The sequence below is a fragment of the Dreissena polymorpha genome, chromosome 1, assembly GCF_020536995.1.
Source record: "Dreissena polymorpha isolate Duluth1 chromosome 1, UMN_Dpol_1.0, whole genome shotgun sequence".
Classification (NCBI taxonomy): Eukaryota; Metazoa; Mollusca; class Bivalvia; order Myida; family Dreissenidae; genus Dreissena; species Dreissena polymorpha.
This window is the reverse complement of record NC_068355.1, coordinates 99,857,962-99,883,244: the sequence shown is the minus strand read 5'-3', so window position 1 is coordinate 99,883,244 and position 25,283 is coordinate 99,857,962. Positions and strand designations below refer to the sequence as shown.

Below are 25,283 nucleotides of genomic sequence, written 5' to 3'. Positions count from 1 at the left end.
ACTAGGCATTCGATCTCCAAGTGTGGATTAAAAGCGTTCATTGGTGACACCACTTGTCTGCACATGTAAAGATACCGTTATTAAGATAAGATATCACGTGTCACCTTCTAATAATATGTATAATGACAATAAAGTGCATTACTATCAGTGTAATAAAACACAGCATGAATTACGCTTCATGCTGGGTTTTAATTCTCTTAAAGTAATGCAGATGAATCTTGCTTCTATAAATCACCTAGTAACTGACAAAACTATTAAAAACATTAACAAATATGTGATGATCAGATCGATAACATAGATTATTTAAATAGTTTATTCGATAATAAGATATTGTAATTGTCTTTGACAGTGTTGACGTTCAGTTGTTCGTAGGGACGACCGCTTTCATTTATCCATCTCTTACACTTCTCAAGATCTGTTTTCGGCTTTGGAAACGATATAAATTCAATGCCACCCACTAATCTGTAAGGATATCGATTGTCCGAGTAACATAATCCCTATTGACACAGTTTATCTATTTTTAATCTACGTTTTTTAAAGAGGAAAACAAAAGAAACTCGTTGAAATAAAAGTGAACCTAGACATAGCTAGTCTAGAATATGGCGGACAGTCCGTTGCTAACTCGCGCGCCCGATTAATCGATCGCTGATTGGTAGATCAATTCTTAGATAAGGATTTGATTGACAGGCGGCGTCATGTCAATTAGTTGTTCACGACACAACGTGCATGATGATATGTTTATTAAAGCATTTACATCCGCATTAGGATTGGTGTTTAATATTGCTATTCAGCGGGGTGTTGATTTTTTCTCAAAAATATACTGCTATTGTTGCTTGTATTAGTTTGGTAATTCTTTGGACAAGCCATTGACCGTTGTTTGGCTATTTCGTTTTGCGAACATTCGAGACATCTCACAAACACATAGTTTTACAAGCATTTTTTAAATGAATTGATGAAAAGCTTTACATAACACGCCTAGTGAAGCATGGACACAAATATATCGGATACTTTTATTGTTTTAACTTTGAAAATTGAATGACTTCTACATCTATAAATAATATAATTGCTTTGAAGGTAACGAACATTTGCCGATGAAAGTGGTATTGCTTTTGGTCGACGAAAGTGGTATTGCTTTAATCCAATACTTGACTGGTTGCAGATATAGATACTTTCGTCTGACAGCGAATATTAATATACGTGTACGCTCATGTGCAGCAGTATCATATCAGGCATTAGTTTTCTTGGAATAACATTATAGCCTTGTTAGACTTCATTCTTGCGATGATTTATTATAAGTTTGAAGCATATGCGTTGACTAAAAGTTAAATAATCAAATAAGAATGTTTATTCTGAATAGTCTAAATTCGTACGGTTTTATTACAGACACGCGCATAAATAATAAAAGAATCGAGATATTCAAAATAGTGGAATTTCTGTAGATGATGATATATAATTTTATGTATAATTAATATTTGGTTTATTATAACTGTGATTACTCGAGAGCAATCTTTTCTAAAAAGATGGGAACACTGTATTTATTATGGGCTTTATCCATTGGTTTATCGGTTAAATTTGCTCACACAGCATTAAGCATCAAAATCGGAGTTATTTTAATGGAGGCAAGCTCAAAACCTTTCGACATCCGCAGAGTCGGGCCCGCTATTGACATCGCCCTGGAGGACGCTGCGCGTACATTGAACATGACTTTTGAAGTCATCAAAAGACCGTATCCAGGTGACTGTCCTTACGAGACGCCTGTGGGACTATTGTCGATGCTTTACCACCAAGAAGGAATAGACGCAGTGTTGGGACCCGCCTGTTCCCAGGGGATCCAAGCCGCCGCCCGCCTTGCACAGTATTTAAAACTCCCGATGGTATCCGGCTTGGGAAATTTGGTTTTACGGAAGCCGGACGTTGATATGTTTAAGACTTTGACTATTCTTTCATACAATCTTCAGAAGTTATCTGGTACGTATTGCATTTTAATGAAAAGTTAAATATATTTTTCCCTTTATATCAGTTCTATTTTTGTATCGTCTTATGTAACGTCTATGATTGAAATGACTCTGTTAATTTCTGTTATGTTCTCTTCATAAATGCATTTAGAAACATATCTAAAGCTTATTTATTTCGGCGAGGATTTTTCCTTTATGTTATATGAAAATAGACCTAACTGTTAAACGCCTAATTATAAGTTATAAACAGCGGAATGTAGGTGTATTTTTTTTCCATTTTACAAAAAATAACAGTCAATAAAAATGTAAACTTTCAGAATTATAGAAAGGGAAAACAAATGCATTTATTAATAACTAGTCAAAATGGCTTTAATACAGAATGTTATTTTTCCCAAATTTGTAAACAAAAATGTTCGATTTAAATGTTTCACTTTGAAAACAGGTGGTGCTTTTACGCAAATTACATATTTCAACGAATATGTTTCAGGTCATATGATTAAGTCTGTTTATTGCTGCATTCTTATTAAAAATATAACAGGGTGACAAATTTTGAACGCCCCTCGTAACACTAATTTAGATTTTAACGGCATGGCAGTACCGTGACGACTTACGCAAAAAAATCCTTGGCGTACCCGTAGCTGATAAACTTGAATTTACAGAATTATGTTCATTTGAAAAAAAGAGCGAAAAAATAATAGGAAAAATGATCAAATGTTTGATAATTATCAATTCGATTCGGAATTCTAACTTGTTTCGTTAAAACGTTCGACACATATGTAAGAAGTCGTGTTGACTTTTGCTAGATAAACCAACAACGATGACGTAAGTTGTTACTTGTAATAGATCGCATACGCATTCTTCGATCGACATAAACAGGTGACCGACCGAAAGAGGTGACTGGAAAAATATATTAATAATTACAACAACAATAATAATTATTATAATTATTAATTTATTATTATTATTTATTATTATTATTATTATTATTATCATTATTATTATCATTATAATAATAATAATAATAATAATAATTATTATTATTATTATTATTATTATTATTATATTATTATTATTATTATTATTATTATCATTATTATTATCATTATAACTTATATTAATATTTTAATCATTATGATTATTATTATTTCAGTAGTAGTAGTAGTAGTAGTAGTAGTAGTAGTAGTAGTAGTAGTAGTAGTAGTAGTAGTAGTAGTAGTAGTAGTAGTTAGTAGTAGTAGTAGTAGTATTATAGTAGTAGTAGTAGTAGTATTATTATTAGTAGTATTAGTAGTAGTAGTAGTATTAGTTATAGTAGCAGTAGTATAGTAGTAGTAGTAGTAGTAGTAGTAGTAGTAGTAGTATTAGTAGTAGTAGTTAGTAGTAGTAGTAGTAGTAGTAGTAGTAGTAGTAGTAGTAGTAGTAGTAGTAGTAGTAGTAGTAGTAGTAGTAGTAGTAGTAGTAGTAGTAGTAGTAGTAGTAGTAGTAGTAGTAGTAGTAGTAGTAGTAGTAGTAGTAGTAGTAGTAGTAGTAGTAGTAGTAGTAGTAGTAGTAGTAGTAGTAGTAGTAGTAGTAGTAGTAGTAGTAGTAGTAGTAGTAGTAGTAGTAGTAGTAGTAGTAGTAGTAGTAGTAGTAGTAGTAGTAGTAGTAGTAGTAGTAGTAGTAGTAGTAGTAGTAGTAGTAGTAGTAGTAGTAGTAGTATAGTAGTAGTAGTAGTAGTAGTAGTAGTAGTAGTAGTAGTAGTAGTATAGTAGTAGTAGTAGTAGTAGTAGTAGTAGTAGTAGTAGTAGTAGTAGTAGTAGTAGTAGTAGTAGTAGTAGTAGTAGTAGTAGTAGTAGTATTAGTAGTATTAGTATTAGTATTAGTATTAGTAGAATTAGTATTCTATATCCAATAAATTCATCTTATCGCCATTCTTCACATGTACCACAGACCGTCCAATATATTCCGGTATTGGATCCAAAAAGTCCTGTATTTTTTCATATTTGACAGTTGAGTACAAGTGCAATAAGCAATTGTTTTGATAAAAGCCGTTACCGAGAAAAAGTATCCGAATGTACAATAATCGATTCACTCGGGCGCATGTCTTGAAAATAGCATAGATGCAATTAAAGCATTTTAAAATCTATTTTAAATGACACAAAGAGATGAAGAAAGGGTTATATAATAAAAAGCTTATTTGACGTTTAAACTGTACAATACGTGATATATTTTGACTCGCACATAGTTTGAAGTCATATTGGACTCGACTAACGGCTCGTCCAATAATACATCAAACTGTGTGCTCGTCCAAATATATCTCGGTATTGATCAGTGAAACGTCTAATAAATTATAATTATTTAGACCAATGGCGATTTATTGCAGATTCTGTTTTTGCGATAATGGCCACGTACAACTGGCGTCACGTATCGATATTGTACGACTTCACCTACGTGTTCTTTGAAATTGCGGGTTCGAATCTTGTTAGCGACTTCAAGCGGAACCCGGCCCTAGTCCGACCCTACGATATTCCGTTCAATCCACAGACGATTTCTGACTACACCGGAATTCTTACAGAAGCAAGTGCGCATGCACGAGGTAAATTTTAGGCAATGAAGCTTATTTGCAGAGTTTATACATCAAACAGACTGTAAGAGGAAATGCATTGTCGCTGTGATAACATTATAAGCATTTAAGTCGGGTGACCTTATTTTACTCTGTGCATGATTCAAAGAATTATGAAACGATTCTCCAAAATGTAAACGCTCTATTGCTTATAAAATTATGCAACATCTAGGCTTTGCACACATTAAGATGTTCGGCTTTTGTTCATAGATAGTATTGGTTGTAACAATGAGTTATACAATTTTATCTTTGTTAAATGACAAAACATAACTTATACTTAATTACACAAAATCTATCATGCTTCTGTACTCCGTTGCCATTTTGATTATTTTCTCAACGCGATTATTCGATGTTATCAGTGATTTCATTCTTATGCTGGATTACATGGAAAATACCATTGTTATGTTTAATACAGCTAAAAAAGTTAATTAAAGAAGGCTTTGGAAACCTAAGCCAAGATTATTTTCGAGGAAACATCTATAGTTAAAAATTACCCGGTATTATCATGTTTTACTATAGATTCTGTATTTCCACTCGAAAGTATGCACATAGATGAGAAACATCACACAAAACATCACACGACATCAGCGCAATAAACAACATTTAACATTCAAGAGTATATATGATGACGTGTCATTTCATTAATAAAGGACATGAAGATGTTTGGTTGAGGCTTTGAAAACATCATAAATAATCTTTCCTTTATTAGACACTTACATGGTAACCGAATCATCTTTTAACAATAATATGTCCAGTTCAGTGTATATATAGAGAATATTATGTGAGTTTTGGATAAAGATCAAGTTTATCATGCGAGGCTTAGAACCGATGTAGCGCGAGGCTTGCCGAGCGCTAACATGGTTCGTGCCGAGCATGATAAACTTGATCTTTATCCAAAACTCACATAATATTCTATTTATCCTATTACTAGTATTTCCTCACAATTTTCCATTAATAACTGTCAAATATGGCATTTTTTGACGATTTAGTTTTTCCGTAGTTGACAAAAACTGATTCTCCGATTTTTGGAAAAACACAAATCTGATCTAAAATAGCATTAGTATACAGCTCATGTTTATACGATCGTTGTTATACTATCGATTTTCATCTGGTAATAGGATAAATTCAAATCATCATATTCAAACTGTTAATAATAAAATGACGTTATGAAAATCAACAATATGGCGTCACTATATTGAGCTTTATTAAGCTTCAAACAACAGTCTCGATAACTCAAAATATTTCGTTAAAGCAGACGTAATGATGGGTAACGAAACTCTTACTGTAATAACAATTCTAGGCTTTATACCAGTCGTCGAGACAATTAATCACAAACAGACAGGAATAGATGTATAATATACAATTCCCTGATGCTGAACTGCAGAAATATGACCTGAATGCTTTAAAACAAATGTTCACAATATATTTCTATTACACGGACACCAAACATAAGGAAATTAAGGCTCCATACTAGGGAAATTACCCGCAAATATACTCATACGAACATTTGAAATTTCGATTTCGACTACACTTGGAGACTTTTCTAACGCAACACGTATTCATATCAAAATAGCTCCCTTATTTTTTAACGGATTTTTTTTCAATTTGGACTCAGACTTATTCAATACATATCTAATAATCCAAGGAAATTGAATAGGAATTGATCAACAATATAATATCAAACATAAAAAAAAAAATTAATCATTGAAAAAAATAAAATTCTCAAAATCGTACATCGTAAAATAATAACGTGAAAAGTAAAACGCATAAACTTACGCATTACCGACCGGCTTGCAACATTGCGCTCATGAATATTCATACGAGCAATATTTATTTTCTAATTAATTGTATGTTTTCCTGGTGTATAAATCCACATGGAATGATGAAATTGAAATGAAATCGGAACTTATAGAGCGTTGTGCTACACTTGATGAATTTTCGAACGCAGCATTTTTTCAAACTTGAATATCTCAGTAATGGATGAATATTCAGATTCAAAATTCCATATGTGATCATTTGACTACAGTATGTACAAACAGACGATACAAATCATTCATTCGCGACGATAGGATGCTTCAGCTATTGGAGGAAGATGGCCTGCAACATGCCGATCGCGCTATTGCGCTCCTTAAATTGTATACGATAAATATTGATTTTTGAATTAATTTTATGTGTTCGTGGTGTATCAACCCACCCACAATGAAGACATTTAAATCAAGATAGAATCATTTCGCGTGTCATTATTTTTACGTGCAAAAAGATAAAACCATACTTAACAAACTTGCAAAAGCGCCCGATTGTCACGGATGAATGATTTTATCGCAATCTTGCACATAATATAGTCCAATGATCACATGTGAAATTTTAAATTAAAATCGTAATCAATAACTGAGATATTAAAGTTTGAAAATTTTGGGTTAAAACAGTCTCCAAGTGTAGTACTGTTTTCGAATGAAAGATTTGGCACACGACAGACCTGTACGTCAATGCAGTTAGTAAATAACGCGAACCGGAAAAAAGGAGATCACGTAAAATGGAGCTCTTCATAACGCCCAACTTTAACCCGCAGAGAGCCATAAACATTTTTGTATACACCGACAATATTTCGTTTTGACCTATATTTCATTATATTATCGTTATTAATCTCTCCTAGTGTGTATCATAATATTGAAAAAAATATTATAGTATTTATGTTTCCAGCGTTAAACATATATTCTGCTGGTTCTGGTCTGCGATGTTTATCCGAAGCAACGGAATGTCCTGTTTGTAACAGTTTTGTTATAATTAAGTTGTCTGAATTATTTAATGTACGGAATTTGTTATGTCTTTTAAGGTTTGTAGTCCATGTTCCGTCCGTTACCAATCCTTATCATATTTCCGTATTTTAACAGTGTTTATCCTTTTATGCGACTCTGACGTGCTCCGTGAAATCCTCCTTCGAGCCTACTACAAGGGCATGGCGGAAGGGGATTACGTGTTCATCGCCATGGAGCTGTTTGCTAGCAACTTGCTCGGTCCCTACATGAATTTCCAAAGGGGTGCGATATGTACTAGTATTTTTCACACGTCTTATACGCATTCAATTGCAAATACACAAACATATACAATAACAAATATATCAGAGGTGATTTTTTTCCTCCTTATGGATATTGCTTTACGCTAGGTGCAAGGGGCAAAATCTTTCTTTAAATCAATGATTATTGTTTCCATTTCAAATTCGGTCGTAGCACGAAATAAAGTTACCAACAAGATATCCATTTCAAGACATCATATTTATATATTGATATTGAAAATGTGTAGGAAGCTACATGCATCCAGACATTCTGTAACGAGGCAATATCATTTGATTGATTAGGTCATATTTATTTCTTTGCATTCCTCCACACACGTACTTGTAAAACAGAAAAACAAATTGATTTCTGGTAACAACAAATGAAGAAAGTGCATGTTTTTAAGTAATTATAAACGCCTATGCTTTTGTTGATAAGAAGCACATTATAATTCATATAAACCAAATGACGCATAAGAGAACACTGTCCGTTAGCTAGTATTGATATTCATACTAATTACATAATTACCAAACAATGTTAGCGCAATGGATTTGAATACTAGACACATTGCTAAATTAAATTAAATTTACCGCGCAATTCTATGTTGAAGCGGACACTATTTTAAATACGCCATGTTCTGTTGCCTGGCTACAACGTTTTACATGTGTCATATCACGTTTCTAAGTAACTTATGTTAAAAACTAATTTTTTTCATTGGTAGGTGACACTATTCATATGTTATGCTTCGTTGCTATGCAACAATATTATAACGATATAATGTAGGTGACGCGAAGGACACGGCGGTAACCAAGGCGTACGAGTCTCTTCTGTTGCTCACGTTACGTCAGCCGGACAATCCCGAGTACCAGACATTTGCAGCGGAGGTTAAGCTGAGAGCCCGGCGGGACTATGGTTACGAGTTTGCTGTCAACGAATCGGTATAGGCGTTTGCTTATTTGCTTGTTGTAATTCAGTATACGTATGCACTACAGTTAATTTAACAAATGTATACTAATTCTTCAGGCGCGACGACTATAACAATTCAATCTTGTACAAAGTGTCATTTCATTTTACAATTAAAAAGGTTAAATGTCAATTGTTACGTTGTTTTATAAAATGGAAATGACTTCTTTTAGCTTCTTTATTGTTTTAGATTTGAATGACTTCCATGGTGTTTCCTCTGATTAATTAATTTTGCTCATAGCGTCCATGTTTTGTTTCCAGGTAAACTATTTTATCACGGCGTTCTACGATAGTGCCATGTACCTGGCTTATTCTTATAGAACTGTTTTCGATGAGGGAAAGGACATTCGTAATGGGCAGGAAGTTGCGCAGCGACTATGGAACAGCACATTTCAAGGTAAGCAGGTCACAGAAAAACTATTTAGCAAATGTTATCCTTTACGAACAGTCACGCAGTCGGTGCTAACAACAGTAACCACGAAGTTATTAATGCAAATGAATTAAGCGTGTTTGTATTATGCTTTTAATCCTGGCATACTGGTATTTGTTCCTGATTCAGAATTAGCTTCATTTTTACTACCAATTATTCCAATGGTACCTGATGTTTGTTGGATACAGTCTATGACGTATTTGACGAATGCTCATCGCTATCGGCATTGTTGTCATTTATTTGTGAGTACGCAATATTAACCTGAGGGTATGTGACCAAGTATAGATATAAAATTCCAGAAGCCACGCATGTTGTTTATCTCTTAGATCTCGATATTCTTTGATTACATCATTCTATGTCTCTTTTTGACGCCAATAGACCGGTCCGGGTAGCTCAGTTGGTAGAGCACATATTCTAGAATACTCGGACTGACAACACAACATGTGTGGGGAATGGACATGAACTTCTTTCTATGTTCTTTCTCACCTGCTACCGTATCATGTACGACACATGTCGGTTACTTGCAGAAATTTGTGAAATGAGTTATTGTTAACCCATCATTCTTAAAAATGTGTGAGATTCATAACTGACAGTAGTTATATAATGGAAATAAGGTTTAAAACGGCAAAATGAATCCACCTCAAAGCGAGATTATACGATTTTGTCAATTATTTATTATTTTATATAAAATGTGTAAAAAAAAACTTATTGAACATATATTTCAATATAAATTAAAATAAAAGTTAAGAAGAACATGTGTCGAAAAAAGCGAAATAAACCAAATATTTAATTCTGAAACCAAAATGTCTGTACAGTCGAATTCGCTACCATGTAAATCATGCATGTACGATGTGAATCTAAATTTATTTTAACGGTTCATTTAAAATTCCTCCAACTGTATATATTCATACGGCACACGAACACTAACTAAAAAGACGAATGCTTCAGTTATTGTAGGAAAATATGTACGAAATATCTTCGTCTCAATCGTCTCGGGGCGCTAATTTGCCTTTGCTGCATTTTATGAAATTCACCTTTAATGCATAATTTTTCTTGCCTATTTTGTGTAATTGTAACATATTGTATCAATTTATTACAATTTAACACATATTAAAAAATCGTATAATCTCGCTTTAACAAACAAACAAACACACATACACGTATGTTTTCGTTGAACATATTTCAGTCTTCCTTACATGGATTTTTTATCACATTATTCATTATCGCTTTTTCATGTCAGTATTTGTGTATCTTAATTTATAAATATCACATAAAACAACATTCAATGTTATTAACAACAAAATGATTTTATTCATATGCGCCTGATTGCATTTTTATACGGTTTGGCAAAGAACAAAATTTAAATGTATTGCTTACATCAAATTGACCTTGCAATGTTAGTATAGCTATTATGGCATTTGTCGTTAATTTCCTTTATTACCTTTTCGATGTATACATTCCTGTTAGGGATAACTGGGCCGGTGAAGGTCGATGAAATAGGGAACCGGATGGCCGACTTTGATCTGTTTGACATGACGTCACCATCGACTCGAGCCTTTCAGGTATGCTTTATTTTGTTTCCTATAATTACAAATACATCAGCTGTTGCTGCTTCAATTACAACGACTACGAATAATGACAATTAATAGGAATACCTATAGCACTTCTTGAACTAGTCGAACCCAAAACACAAGCGACGTACATGTGCTCTCAAAATCTACAACTAAAGCGGCCCATCCATACACAATATCATGTCAATTTTATTGTCTCAATAATATTGAAAGAATATTTTTTGCCCTTTAAGCGGCCCAGCCACACACAATATAATTGTCAATTTCAGTCATTCAATAATATTGACAGAATATTTTTTGCCCTTAGCCATGTTGACTGTATGGACATTTTGACGAGACTACATATAGACATGTATAAATATTGATTAAATATGATTGAAGGGTGCAAAACACTCGTCAATACAATTGACAATCCGTCAATAAATATTTGAGATCTCTGATTTTCTTCAATACATTGATTCAATCTTCAATATCATCCGTTCACTATCAATTTTATTGTCATTCTTCATTATTGACACTAAAATTGTCAATTGTATTGATTGTGGATGGGCCGCTTTATGATTTTTCCTGAGAGTTTTGCAGGATTGAACTGAAGTGTGTGCTTAGAACTTAAATGAACAGCATAACAATCTGAATTAACCTAAGATAAATGTCATAATTAAAATTTGAAGAATAATAAAGGTTGTAGATTTGATTAGTTATAAGCATTACTATTGATATACCTCGCTTCTTTCTTAACGTAGCTGGTTGGTCGATATCGGGGCGCCACACAGAGCTACGTGCCGATAGAGGGCGTCTCAATCATCTGGCCGGAAGAACTTCCGGTCGACATGCCGCCCTGTGGATTCAGAAGCGAATTATGTACCAGCAGGGCTGGTAAGGATGGCATTTGAGGAGGTTCATTCATGAGAGGGAATATTAAATATTCGAAACAAACGATCCTAATACGATATAATATCATTGAAATTTAAAATTTAATTTAAATTGAATGAATACTCCCCGTTTAGTCAGGATTTTACCCATATGATACTTATATTTAAAAGTTTAAAGTGAGTGAAGACATTCTTAGTTGAAGTCTAATTATAATGTGTGTCTTGTCTGTTTAGCAATTATTATAAATATACACATTGACGTCATAATTTTGTGTATTTACTTTACAATAATTAACTTTTTCCTCTTAAAAAGCATTATAACGAATACTTTAAAAAAACTTCCTTGATTTATGTCCAATTTCGTGTGTTCGATCCTTGCTCTAACCTTTATTTGTTCACACATTTTGGCTGATATAAATACGTTCTGTTTACCAAGAATACATGTGTTATTGCGTATGAAGTATAATTTTCTTCAGGCATATATTTTTATGAAGCGCATTTGTTTAACATAATACAATTCGTTGATTTATACATATCAAGTTTTTAGTTCGGCGCGTTTAAGCTCTAGCTATTCATCTTTACTTGTTTCCACCTAGTGTTAGGTTACGAAGACCAATTGTTGCTCTTTGAACAATTTGGTATTAAATGGATGTTGTCGTTATATTTTATCAAGAAATGCTTATATAACATAAAGCTACTATAAATTATAACTAATTGACGTTATGTGCATGCATTTATTCGAATCGGGCGTGCAAATATGAACATATCGACCCAAGAGCCGTTTTTTCATATATATATATATTTAAAAAAAAAAAAATATATATATATATATATATATATATATATATATATATATATATATATATATATATATATATATATATATATAATTTATCTGAAAAGAATCGGATCACTCGGTTCAAACAGAAAAATAGCGTGTTGTAAATGTAAACCCTTTAGTTGGATACTTTTATCTAAAGTTTGCAAAGATCCGATTTGTTTGGCATGATTTCACACGTTGTAGGAAACGCTTTACCATTGATAATGAAAATAAATAAAGTTTCGAAATAAAATGTTGTAAAATATTTTCTAATGATACATTCGATATGTAACAATATTCATAACTTACTGTGACGGTAATCTTTATACCATTTACATATTGGTCAGAAGCATTAAACAGCAGTTATCAATGACTTGATATTGAAAATATTACATTATTCTGTAATTATGAAAGGCTGTTTTCAGTGCTTCGCTCTATTTTATAGATTTATGTCACAACTCAATTAGCCTATGAGACGAACGCGATTTGCCATGATGACAAACATGAGTTTACTTACTTGCAGAGGTATACGGATGAGAATTAACCACATATTTATTCCAATTAACATGACTCAATCTATACGGAATTCATTATCTTGCAAACAACGAGAATCAAACAATGGTTAATATTTGTATTTTTGTTCTTTAATGTGTCGACCCGAATGCTTCAGATGGTTCAAGTGTTTTAAAGTTCGGATAGACAATCAAAGTGACCATGTAATGTGTTTCCTTTTTTAATCTTATTTACGTCAACTTATTGACAAAATAAAAACAAATATGTTCGAAACAGGACTTTAACTGCGAATACATTGTGTTAGAATAAATACTTCCTTTCATTTCGTGCGTCAATATTGTGTATTATCAAACTAAATGATATATGTACATCCAATTTCTCGAACGTCACGTAAGTAAACAACAGATTTGTGTACAGTTTGCCTTCAATTACTTTTTTATCCCGACGGTCAATGGTCTTGAAATAAAAACCGAGGGAAATAAAATCAAAATATATAAAAAGTCTCTTACCGGGCGAAAATACTACTTCACGAACAACACAAAACGACACCATCTTTAAGATAGGTTTCAACCAACCTCACTTAAACTTGGTAAGAGCCTGTTTTCGCATGCCACCTGTTTGTCTTTCCGATACACTTCTCTTGTTTCAGAAGACAGTTCCTCGTTAATCGTCATTCTTAGTGTTACATTGGCACTGCTCGTGGCCTTTCTCGGAACGTGTTTGATCGTCGTTTACAGGTACGTATACACATACTTGATAGGTAATCGGTATAGAAGTCAAGTTATAAGTTTGACGTACTAATTGCATTGTACAGAGCGCGCAATCATAATTCTGTGTTTATTTAAGACCTGTGAAATCTTGCTGTTACTTTATGCATTTCAAAAATATATAACAATACGCGTTGTGTATGTGTTATCTCTCTTGAAATGTTAATAATTAAACGATAACATTCACTAGAGCATCGTATGTAGTGAATATGCGGTTACGAAATATATGTAGTAATGTTTGTGTTGTTTTAGGAAAATTCGAATATCAAAAGAAATTGACCGGAAGTCCTGGTTATTCAAATACTCAGATATCCAGCTGCGAAAGGATCGAGTTAACGACTCCTTTCTGTCCAAATCGCTACTGACAATAAACCTGCAGGTACAAACCTCGATATACATATAGTTACTTCGTATTTTTTTAATACAGCTACTTAGTTGATGGCTTGCTTTTATTTGAAATAGCACTCATGTATAAAGTGCAGATTTGTACTACATGTTGGTTTAGAGAAATATATAATATCTGTCAATCTATATTGTGGATTATTTAATGCAGCGTGAACAGATTACAGCGAGGAATAAAAACCAGAGTGACAGAATTTATTCTTCAACATTTGTATAAAGATCTCGTTTTGTTCAGTTACTTATATATATAACTTATATATGTATATATATATATAAGTAACGTAAACTATACGGCGTGTTATTTTACAAGAACGTCCTTTTATTCCGTTATAAAAATGACTTCAATTTCCATAGCCGAAATCGACTGTCGATGCGATATTTTTCTCATGTCTCATACTTTTTTCAAATACCTGTATGATTGTCCTCTCAATGTTCGGACACCTGTATTAGTTCAATATTGTTTTATCTATTTTTATAAACACGGAACGTATATTTTTCAGTTGCCGAAAAACTAAGAATAATTACAGATTACATGAAATATCGTGTCATATCATTTATTACCAGGACTTTCCGCAGCAAATATTCACGTTGATCGGCTACTGTAACAATGAGACGGTCGCCATTCGGAAACTTCGAGCATGCAGCCTCGAACTGAGTCGTTCTCTAAGCGTGGAATGTAGACAGGTAACGTCGTCGTAGAGAGTATAAAAAAACACGTTTTTGGAGTAAATGTATGTAACGAGTATATTTATCATCGTTTCAACGACAATATAATGGGACACCAACTTTTTATTATAAGAAACAACCATTTAGTTCACAATATACCAAAAGATTTCCTACACAATATCAATGTGAAAGCAATAACATTAACACAAAATAAAGTCAAACTTTTGCGCATAGACACCCTCATACCCATACCTTTTCTTAAAGAGCACTCCAAGCCGAATTGATTTAAACAATAAAAAAGAAAGGCCATACGTTATGCAAGAAAGAACTCGAAACGAATCAACGGTCACTGTTTTACGGCCATCTATTTACCGGCTTCTCTGCAGTTGAGGATGGTACCAGGCAATCTGTCAAAGTCTCATGTAGTCTTCAACCTTGAAGTAAATGAGTGATTTGCTACTAAACAACAATATTTTCCCTACAACATGCACACAGAAACATGCTAAAATAAGGCATGGCAAGTGCCCCTACAGAGAAGGGTGTTTGCTAATAAATGATGATCATGTTTTTAGCGAGTATAGCATTGCATTCCAAATTTTTTAGTATATTGTAACCCCCATTGAATCAGATGAAGCCCTGCGCAAGACCGATGGCCAAACGCCCGAACGACTTGGCGTCATTTTATATATGTACATTATCTATTAAACATTTAAACATACAGTATACGGACGCGTCATTTACTTTTCAAATGATCATACGCTTATTTATAATCCGCGTAAGAATGAAATAATCCCTATCGCATTTTATTGGTACACTCATCCTCTACCACGTATGGAAGGCCGGGCCCTTTTCCCAAGTTATGAAAAGTGCAGACCTTCAATACAAATCATAATCATTAAATATCAGTTACATAAAAGATAACTTTCCGGTTGCCTCCATATTGAAACAAGTGCCTGCCCATCATGTTCAGCGCGTAAGCACACGCTTTAGTTGAGAAGAACTTACCGTGGGCACAATGAACATGGCTTTGTAAAATGTTGTCCTAATACAAATAGATTCATACATAATTTATGTTCGTGTTGGTTCTCTGTAGTAATTGTACTCGTCATTTACATAAAGCTGCAGTTGCTGTCCCACACCAACGTTGCGAGGTTCGTGGGTGCGGTTGTAGGAGCCCGGACACAATATGCTACTCATGGAGTACTGCCCCAGGGGTAGTTTACAGGTAATCGTACTTGTCTATTCGGAGTCGTTTCGGATAATTTCAGACACACGCGGTGACATTCGTTGATGTTCGGAAATAGATCAGGTATCCCTTTCTTTCTGATCTCTTTTCTTCGGGTTTTAAATTCGTTTTGATCGAAAGCGTGGTCTGTGTCTTTGTTATTATTTCGTAAGCTAAATTAGCAAAAATAAATATTGGTATTTTTTTCATGTATAAGGTACGACGGATATATCTAATAAATCATTTCTTCTCAACGACTCTTGTGTGCAAGTTTTACTAATATGCACTGTACATTTATATTCCTTTCAAGGATATTCTCCAAAACGACAGCATTGAGCTTGACTGGTCGTTTCGATATTCACTGATGAACGACATAATTAAGGTACGATGCAAAGAAATTAATATTGTCATACATAGTGAGTTACGATCATCATTAAATTTAAAAGTCTTTAAGCATTATTGTGAATGACGCATCATTTGAGATTTATGGGAGAGTCCACTAGGCATAAATGGGTTAAAGGAATGGAGCAGTAACAGAGACGATGTAACATAAATAAACTGTGTCAATATATACATACATACAATGTGGTATGCATGCATGTTTGAAAGGATTTTAAAAACATATCTAAACAAAATATATTCCCAATACTAGTGAATGATAAGTTTTGTCTAGTTATATTATATAGTAAACATGTATATGTATTACATACTTCAATTATAGAAATAACATTAGTAATCAACACAGATCACACATAAATCGATAACGTGTGCTTGTACTAATCTTGTTGTGTTATAGTGACTTGTTTTCAAATAAGCAAAACGAAAACTTTTTTTAAATTCATATTTGCTTTTACGGGTAAACGTAAGAAAACATTGATTACATCATAAAGCGCTACAAACGCAAAACTGTTCAATTTTTTTAATTGTTCTACTTAATTTTGGGGCAACAACTTGATAACGTTTAGAAAGTTAATATCAGTATGCCTTTCATTTTCCGTTTTATTGTGTCTTCTTCTTACTTCTGTTTCTGTTTTGTGTTATTCCGAATACTCGAGCTCATTATTGCCCAAGTTCTAGTCTATCACTTTTAAATAAATGGAGTTCCGTCGACGTTAACAGCAATATAACAAAACTCTGCGATCGATTCATTTAATAATTAGTGTATCGTGTATTTGTTTTTATTTCGAATTTACCAAAACGTCAATATAAAGCAAACACTTATAGTATGCGTTGAGCTCGACAAACAATAAAACACCATCTCGATTGTTGTAATGGACTCTCTACACTTCCAGGGTATGTTATATCTGCACAGAAGTCCCCTGAAAATGCACGGACGTCTCTCGAGCACCAACTGCGTCATTGACGCCCGGTTCGCGCTCAAACTCACTGATTACGGACCTCATTCGCTGCTCTATCCAGAGAGGGATCTGATACGCAGGGTCTCTAGTGACGAGGCCTGCAACATAGGAAGTAAAAACAGTTGTTTTAATTATTTTAATGGTGTTTAAATAAACAGCAATAAGAGTAATAGATCCTAGGTTCGATCTCATATCCGATTGTGTTCTCAAATATATACGAAGAAACACAGCATTGCACAATAAACGGACACGAAGAGACTTTAAATGTACTGAACAAATAGTAAAATGTTAAGAGACCGGATGAACATCTAATGCTTTGCTTTGTTCATAATGAATAATACGGAACGCTGTGACAACGTATTAGTATTACACCGTCTTTGCTAACTTAATTAAACGACGGTCGAGGTAAGGTCGCCAAGATCGACAGCACGGGGTTCTTTCTACGACTATTGCTTTTCTAGAAAATGAATGTCGTGGGCGACGTAACAACAGTGTCTTAGGCCGCGTATAAGCCGCTTCAGTCTATTAGTTCCGATACTTCGTACATGCCTTCCGGTTGTCGTTTCAGAGCTTCTGTGGACGGCACCTGAGCACCTTAGGAGCTCCGACGGAAAAATCGGTGCCTCGCAGAAGGGGGATGTTTTTTCATTCGCCATCATCTTGCAAGAAATCGCCACGAGGATGGTTCCTTACGAACTCAACCAAGAGGATGTCGAAGGTCTACTAATATATTTACCTTATTTGTCAGAAAACTGGGACCAATGCTTGTGCGTAAAGTGCCGTCCCTGATTAGCCTGTGCAGACACTTTCCGCTATTATATATTTTTGTTTAAAGGAAGTCCTGACCAGTGTCGTCCCAGTTATTCGTGTACGGACTACACAAGCTAATCTGGGACGATACTTTACGCACATGCATAGAGGTAAGTTTTCCCAGAACGAGGCTTATATGTGTTCAAATGTTATTACACAGTAGTTCCATAATTTTAAAAAACACGCCATCGCATTTAATCAAACACATTTGGCAAGTATGACAGATGCCAAATAGTCATAACCAAACAACGCTGTATTTACAGCGAACACATAATATGAACCACTTCCGTGTTATTTCAGTGATCATCGGCCATTTGCAGACTCCAGGGGAAAATTTCTTCCGGCCGTTGATTCCCGGGGAATCCTGTTCGCCGACCATGCGCACTATGATAGAGAACTGTTGGGAAGAGGACCCTCGTGGAAGACCGAGTTTCGCCGAAATCGATGAGAACTTCCGGCAGATCAGAGCGTGCGTGACTGTTGTATATTGATACTATTTATTAATGACGATACATTTAAAATCTCGTTTTTAAGTAGTGTCTGAATGACACTTTTCTAACTGTTTGGCACATATCGCAAGTATAACAGAACACTTTACATCGGGTATAAAACATGTGTACACTCATACTAACAGCACAGTCTGGATTATCAGTAATCAACACTTAAAATCAATACAATTATGAAGCGTTGCTCAAGAGAAAACAACACAAATTGGTGTGTTTTTTTGTTTTGGTTTCGTTAACTTTGCTTATAACACGCTGATCGCTCAAATAAAATGTATCAAAGCACTGAAGGCACTAAAGTTGATCGATTTTGTATTAGGTTTGACACGACTCAATTTTCAAAATTAGATTATTGTGTGTTATATTTAGAATTATATAGCTACCTTCTTCAAAATATCAACATTGATACCGTTCAAGCATGATTGGCAGAAAGAATATCAACTAGAATGACAGTTTTATTATTAGAAAATTTGGATATTTAATAAAAACATTTGCAACAAATCCGCGAAAGGGATTAAACTTATTAATTACCTAGTCCCACAGGCCATAGAACCCTATTTAAAAGTCACTGTGCTGTTGTTTCCTTATTAGAGTACGTAAGGGTCTACCAGATTCTGAACCCGACTTCTGAATTAAATAGTACAGTACATTTGATATTTGTATTTATACATTATAACACGAAAGTGGTTTGCATAAAAAAAAATCAAAATCTTAATCCTCCTCTTCCTCTTGTTCCTCCTCCTCGTCCTCATTATCATCATCAACAATATTACCTTCGTCGTTGTCGTCAATGTTGTTGTAAGCTGGTCTCTTTTTGACACAGCAATATGTGTAGTCATATATTTAAAAATAATACAAGATTTATTTTCGAAACACTAGAGAGGCTTCACTTAATAAATTAACAAAGTATTGAATATACAAGGGGACTGCAAAAAGCGCAGTAATATAAATACATATATTGTGTCATGAAACACAAAATATATATTAAATCGATTTCAAAATTCGTGTGTTAGGGTAATTACATATATGTTTAGGTCATTTGTCAAATTTCAAATGGTGAAACCAAATACATAAGTTCTAACTTCAGCTCTAAGACCAGAATATTACAAATCCAAACATATATGTTACAAAATAACTTATCTAATTAAAAAAATATCAATAAAAACAAAATGATAAGCTTATTAACATCCACAATAACTTTTAAAATAATCAAACCTTTCATGCTTACCTCACCAAAGTACATAATGAAGATTCCATGTCATCAAATTCCGATCAGCCAAATAGTTGCGATATTGAGTTTCTTGAAGGACTTCCTTGCGATAGTGTATGAAATCTTGAAACGGGTATCATAGAGCAACAGAAAACCATGTATTCATCAATAGGTTTATACTTCTTTTATCCGAATGCCAAAGAAACATTATATCCAAAACCATTTCCCGTTTCAGGAGTAAATACTTAACCAAAAGCAGGAAGAATGATACAGTTACAGTAAACTTACTTATTGATAATTTGTTTAGCTGTTGTTTAGCTGTTAGTAAGTTGTCAGTCTCATTGAATGAACTTAAAAGAACACCAACTTCCAACGAAACAATATGGAAAAAAATGTTGGACACTAACAATAAATTTTATATTCTGGGAAAAGAAACATCCTTGCACCTATCATTCACGAATTAATCGTTATCGTCGAGCTATTTCCTTTAAATATTAAAATATTCTATAGCGGCAAATCCACGAACATCATGGACAACCTTCTGCAGCGCATGTCCAACTACGCGGATAACTTGGAGCAACTGGCTTCTGAGAGAACCAAAGCTTTCCTGGAGGAGAAACATAAAGTAGAGGAGCTACTTCACAGGTTGTTACCAAGGTGAGTCCAAAGTTATTGACAAGAAATCTGGCGACAAGAAATTACAATCTTCAGGTGCTCTATGTAAATTTTCCACGTTGACGCAATTTTTCAGTGAATTAAGAACATACACGAACGGAAAAATGTTTTCTTATGTAACGCTACACGTGCTATAAATATAACACAAGTTCTTTATTTACTGAATTGAAGATATAAATTTATAAGATCTGCTACAAATGTGTTCATACTGTTTATTTTCTAAAAACGCGATGGCTGTTTACTAAGTGTTTACTATGAACGAAATCTCAAAGTAAACGTAAAAATTCAAAAACGGACATTACACGCAATCGTTTAAATCTAGGAGCTTATTATCGACTCGAGTAAATGCAGACGCTATTTAAGGCAATACATATACTCTTATTTAATTATTCTTATTTGTCCAAAAGGTCGGTAGCCGCACAACTTCAGAAGGGCCAGTCGGTCATCCCCGAGACGTTTGACAGTGTGACAGTTTACTTCTCGGATATCGTTGGTTTTACTACAATTTGCAGTATTCTTTTGCCAGCTGAGGTGAGTTTTTGTGTGTATAATACTTAAGACAAACAATACAATGCCATTTTATATACGTTTAAGTCAGTATGTGTTCTTGATTAGCAGATAAGACCGGACACAAAAAGTCTTTTTTTCCACTAAAATCAATAAATGTGAAATTTCGGATCATCTCCATTGTTGATTTACTGAATATGATCACATGTAGCAATCAGGATTGCGAACGTAATTGTATATTTAGTTAATATTACCGAATGTATCGCTCCTGATTTCAAACTAAATAGTGAATTTGGCGAACATGAGCTATTGTAGCAAATATATAAATAATTTAGCGAATATGATCGCAAATTCAATGGTTAATTAAGCGATTATGATCGCAAACTGAATGGTTAATAAAGCGAATATGATCGCAAACTCAATGGTTAATAAAGTGAAAATAATCGCAAACTCTATGGTTAATTAAGCGAATTTGATCCAGGTTTGCAAACATCATGCAAACATTATTATTTAACTATGCAATGAGACATACTCTATTTTAATTGGAAGTTAATACAACATTATTCTGACTGAAATATGTGAACGTGATATATAATAAGACGTATAAAAAGCCATCGTTATTAATGTCTGTACCATTCAATTAGCGGCATGCTTCTTTTTTTCAGGTCGTGGATCTGCTCAATGATTTATACACAGCTTTCGACAACATCATCGATAAATTCAAAGTGTATAAGGTAACATCACTTTACTCCCACTTGAAATATATATGCTGAATTAAGAACGTTTTTATACCAGTCATGTTTAATTAACGATTGATACACTACATGTAAATACCAACCTTTCGTGAGCGTGTTTATTGTCAAATCCCATGAAAACAAATATTGAACATACAACGTGATATTACATATAGGATAACATCTCCATTGGAACGACGCAATTATAAGTGATTTAGAGGTTAAAGTGGCCTTTCCACAGATTTTGGCATGTTTTGAAGTTTGTCATTAAATGCTTTATATTGATAAATGTAAACATTGGATCTAAAAGGCATCAGTAAAAAATCAAGAATACAATTTAAAAAAAGAGTAACACTCAGCAGGACTCGACCAAGTGACCCCTGGAGTAATGGAGTAAAAACCAATTAGACCACAGTGACTCGGCCATCCTGCCAAGTATGTATATCAGCCGTATTTCATGCTTTATATAAGCAATCTTCGTAGTTTCACAAAATTAAACAACAACAAAATTCTCCAAATTATTCATTCGTTTCGCGTTGCAACGCTTTATAATTTTCAGGTTTTTAAATCGTCAAAAGATGCATATAATGGTTATATTAGAGCATGATAAATGTTCAGTATTACTGTTTCCTCACAAATGTAATAACTAAAACAAACATTTGCGAATCTGAAACAACTTTTTTCAATTTTGTCAATTTACCAAAACGTAAAAAGGCCTATTTAACATGCTACCAGATTGCTCTTCATGGTGATTAAAAAGGAAAACAATCACTTGAAATAAACGTACGTAGGTAGGTTCAGTTTGAAACTTGAAAAGCAAAATTACATATATTATGCGTGTTATTGTTGTCAAACAATCCTTTATGAATAATGTCACCATTAAGCGAACTACTGTTAATGACCGTGTCGGAGACTTAACGAACACACCAATGCGGTGTAACAGTAGTACACTAATATTGTGAATCATCATGCTGTTTTGAATGTGCTATGACATTTTATGTTGAGGTCCATGTAGAACAATATCCTCTATTACCTTCAAGAATGTCGCCGTGGCGTAGTGGATATGGATTTGCCTAGCGACCCGGAGGTCATGGCTTTGAACCCCACTATGAGAAAGTTTTTAGATCTACCCAAAAAACGTCTGGTACCTGATCTTCCATGAAGCGGAACCGACTGTGTTTTAATAAGCCCTCAGCTTAAGAGGCAATCGAGCTAAATTAAATAGATTTTTAAACTTAATCCTATACGTGTATGCCTTAATATATGTATTCATATATTTTATCTCTGCGATGCGTTATGACAGGTGGAAACTATAGGTGACGCTTACATGTGCGTCTCCGGTCTTCCGGAGCGTATCGGAAACAGTCACGTGACAGAGATAGCCGACATGTCATTGGTCATCCTGAAGTCAGTGGAAGGCTTCACGGTTCGACAAAGGCCGGACACAAAATTGAAGATCAGGATCGGAATCAATTCAGGTGAGTTGAAACAATTGTATTGCGGCTACACCAACACATTTTAGGATGTATTGTTTATTATCTTACAGTGTCCAAGCAGGTCCCTTTTTATTGAAAAGGAAAGCTCATTTACTTTTGTGTGATCATCATATACGTACATTTGTGTAATTAAATTTCAACGAATGAATTATTGCAGATAAAAACCTAAATCGAGTGTGTATCTTCAAAACAATTCAGTTCAGATGCTTATAAATGTGTTCAGCGTGATGTTGTTTGAAGATGATGAAATTCACAAATGTGAATTCAATTTCATATCAGGCCCAGTCGTCGCCGGCGTTGTCGGCCAAACGATGCCTCGTTACTGTCTGTTCGGTGACACGGTAAATACCGCCTCGCGTATGGAGTCCACCTCTCTACGTTCGTATACACTTCAGTTCTTCCAAATCAATCAATACAAATAAAATTCCATTGTTAGTCATGATAAAAAACTCATATCGTTTTCGTTCATCAGCCGAACATATATGGTCTCCATTAGTATGTACTTGTGTTTATTGTTTTCGTGCAAAAAGTACATATATCGTCTTTTATTATTCTAGTTTTCTAATTGTCTAGAATTTTGTCAAACGTATAATTATACATTAATAATGAAAGATGAAACATTTCAATTTCTTTAGCGCTGATGATACAAATGACCGAATCCACGACAAAATTGCTGTCTGAATTCTCGAACTACGTCGTCGAGCAAAGGGGCTTAATTGAAATTAAGGTACGAATGTTTATTTTATTTTGAATGCCCGGGCATTAAGAAGTAATACGTTGTACCATAAAGTAATTAAATGTATCCCATTGTAAGAACTACTGCCGAAAAGAACACCCACGGAATAAACCATCTGTCTCCATGTCTTTTATTAAACCGACTCGTGCTGTGTAATGACTTCAGATACTTTACTTTAATTACGTCATTACATATCTGCAAATTAAACACCATTGCAGAAAAATAGAAAATGTTAAGATAATTTAATGTTCAATATCACAAGCGATTTTGTTTGACATGATTTTCCGATAACTGTCTATACTGCTTTCAACCATTTTGTACTTGTGTTTCAGGGAAAGGGTGTTATGAGCACACATTGGCTCGTAGGGCGTGTCGATTGAAAACGGTCTATGACTTGTGTTTTACTCTAGACATCAGCACAGAAAGCACAGGGCAAAATATCCACTCTCATTTAAATATTCATTTGTGAATAAGCGACTGTTTCTTTAATCTGACATGAAACTGTTCAAAATATAATTTACACTTTGGATTTAAACTGGATCTAATGCATATTAAACAAGAAAGTGAATCCGCAATTTAGCTGAGTGTTTGCTATGTCAACTCGCCAGTACGATCTTCACACAGACACGAAATGATCCACTACACAATCAATGAAAGTGAAAGTTAGACTCTTAAGTAAAGTGTTTCTCAATTTTTAATTTCATTTATGATTGAGTCTTTGAAGCCGAATTTCAAATATTATTATGAATACTGCACCAGCTTGCATTTATTTTATATTTGCACGATTGTGAAAAGTATGTTTATAATAAGACACTAATAAAGTTAATTGTTTGCCCAAGGTATTCAACAAATTCTGCCTAAACAATTAATTATAATAGTATTAAATATATTGAAGCAATTACCAGTAACCAAGAAATACATACAGTTTTAATATGGTGATTAAAGAAAAAAATCAAATGGAAAAATAATTAAATATCTTTTGACAGTGAATGAGATTAAGATTGTTTATCATTCAAGTGTTGCATGAAATGTATTTTTATAGTAAATATGTGTTGTTACTTGTACAACTCTGAACACATACTATTCATAAATAAACGTACCATTGAAATCTTTTATCGAAGATAACGTAAACACCTATTTATTAAAAAAACTATATATGTGCATACTACTGTTTCCGAAGCCTTTTGTCATCCGACTTTGCACATATTGTTTGGCTATTGCAGTGTATACAAAATTGTATAATTTATACATACTGCAAAATTTTCTCTTTTTTCCTTTCCCTTTTCCTATAGATATAATACAATACAAAATTGCATAAAATATTATGATTCTAATAATATTTATATATTCAATATATAAAACATTATCTAACATTCTTAAAAGATGTTGTTGTTTGTAACATATGTGTATAGAAAAAA

General features: G+C 33.8%; 1 pseudogene; it reads left to right on the top strand.

The window, feature by feature from the left end:
* Nucleotides 1-1,520: 1,520 nt before the first annotated feature.
* LOC127840867 (atrial natriuretic peptide receptor 1-like) lies at nt 1,521-24,623 on the top strand (annotated as a pseudogene).
* Nucleotides 24,624-25,283: the final 660 nt, after the last annotated feature.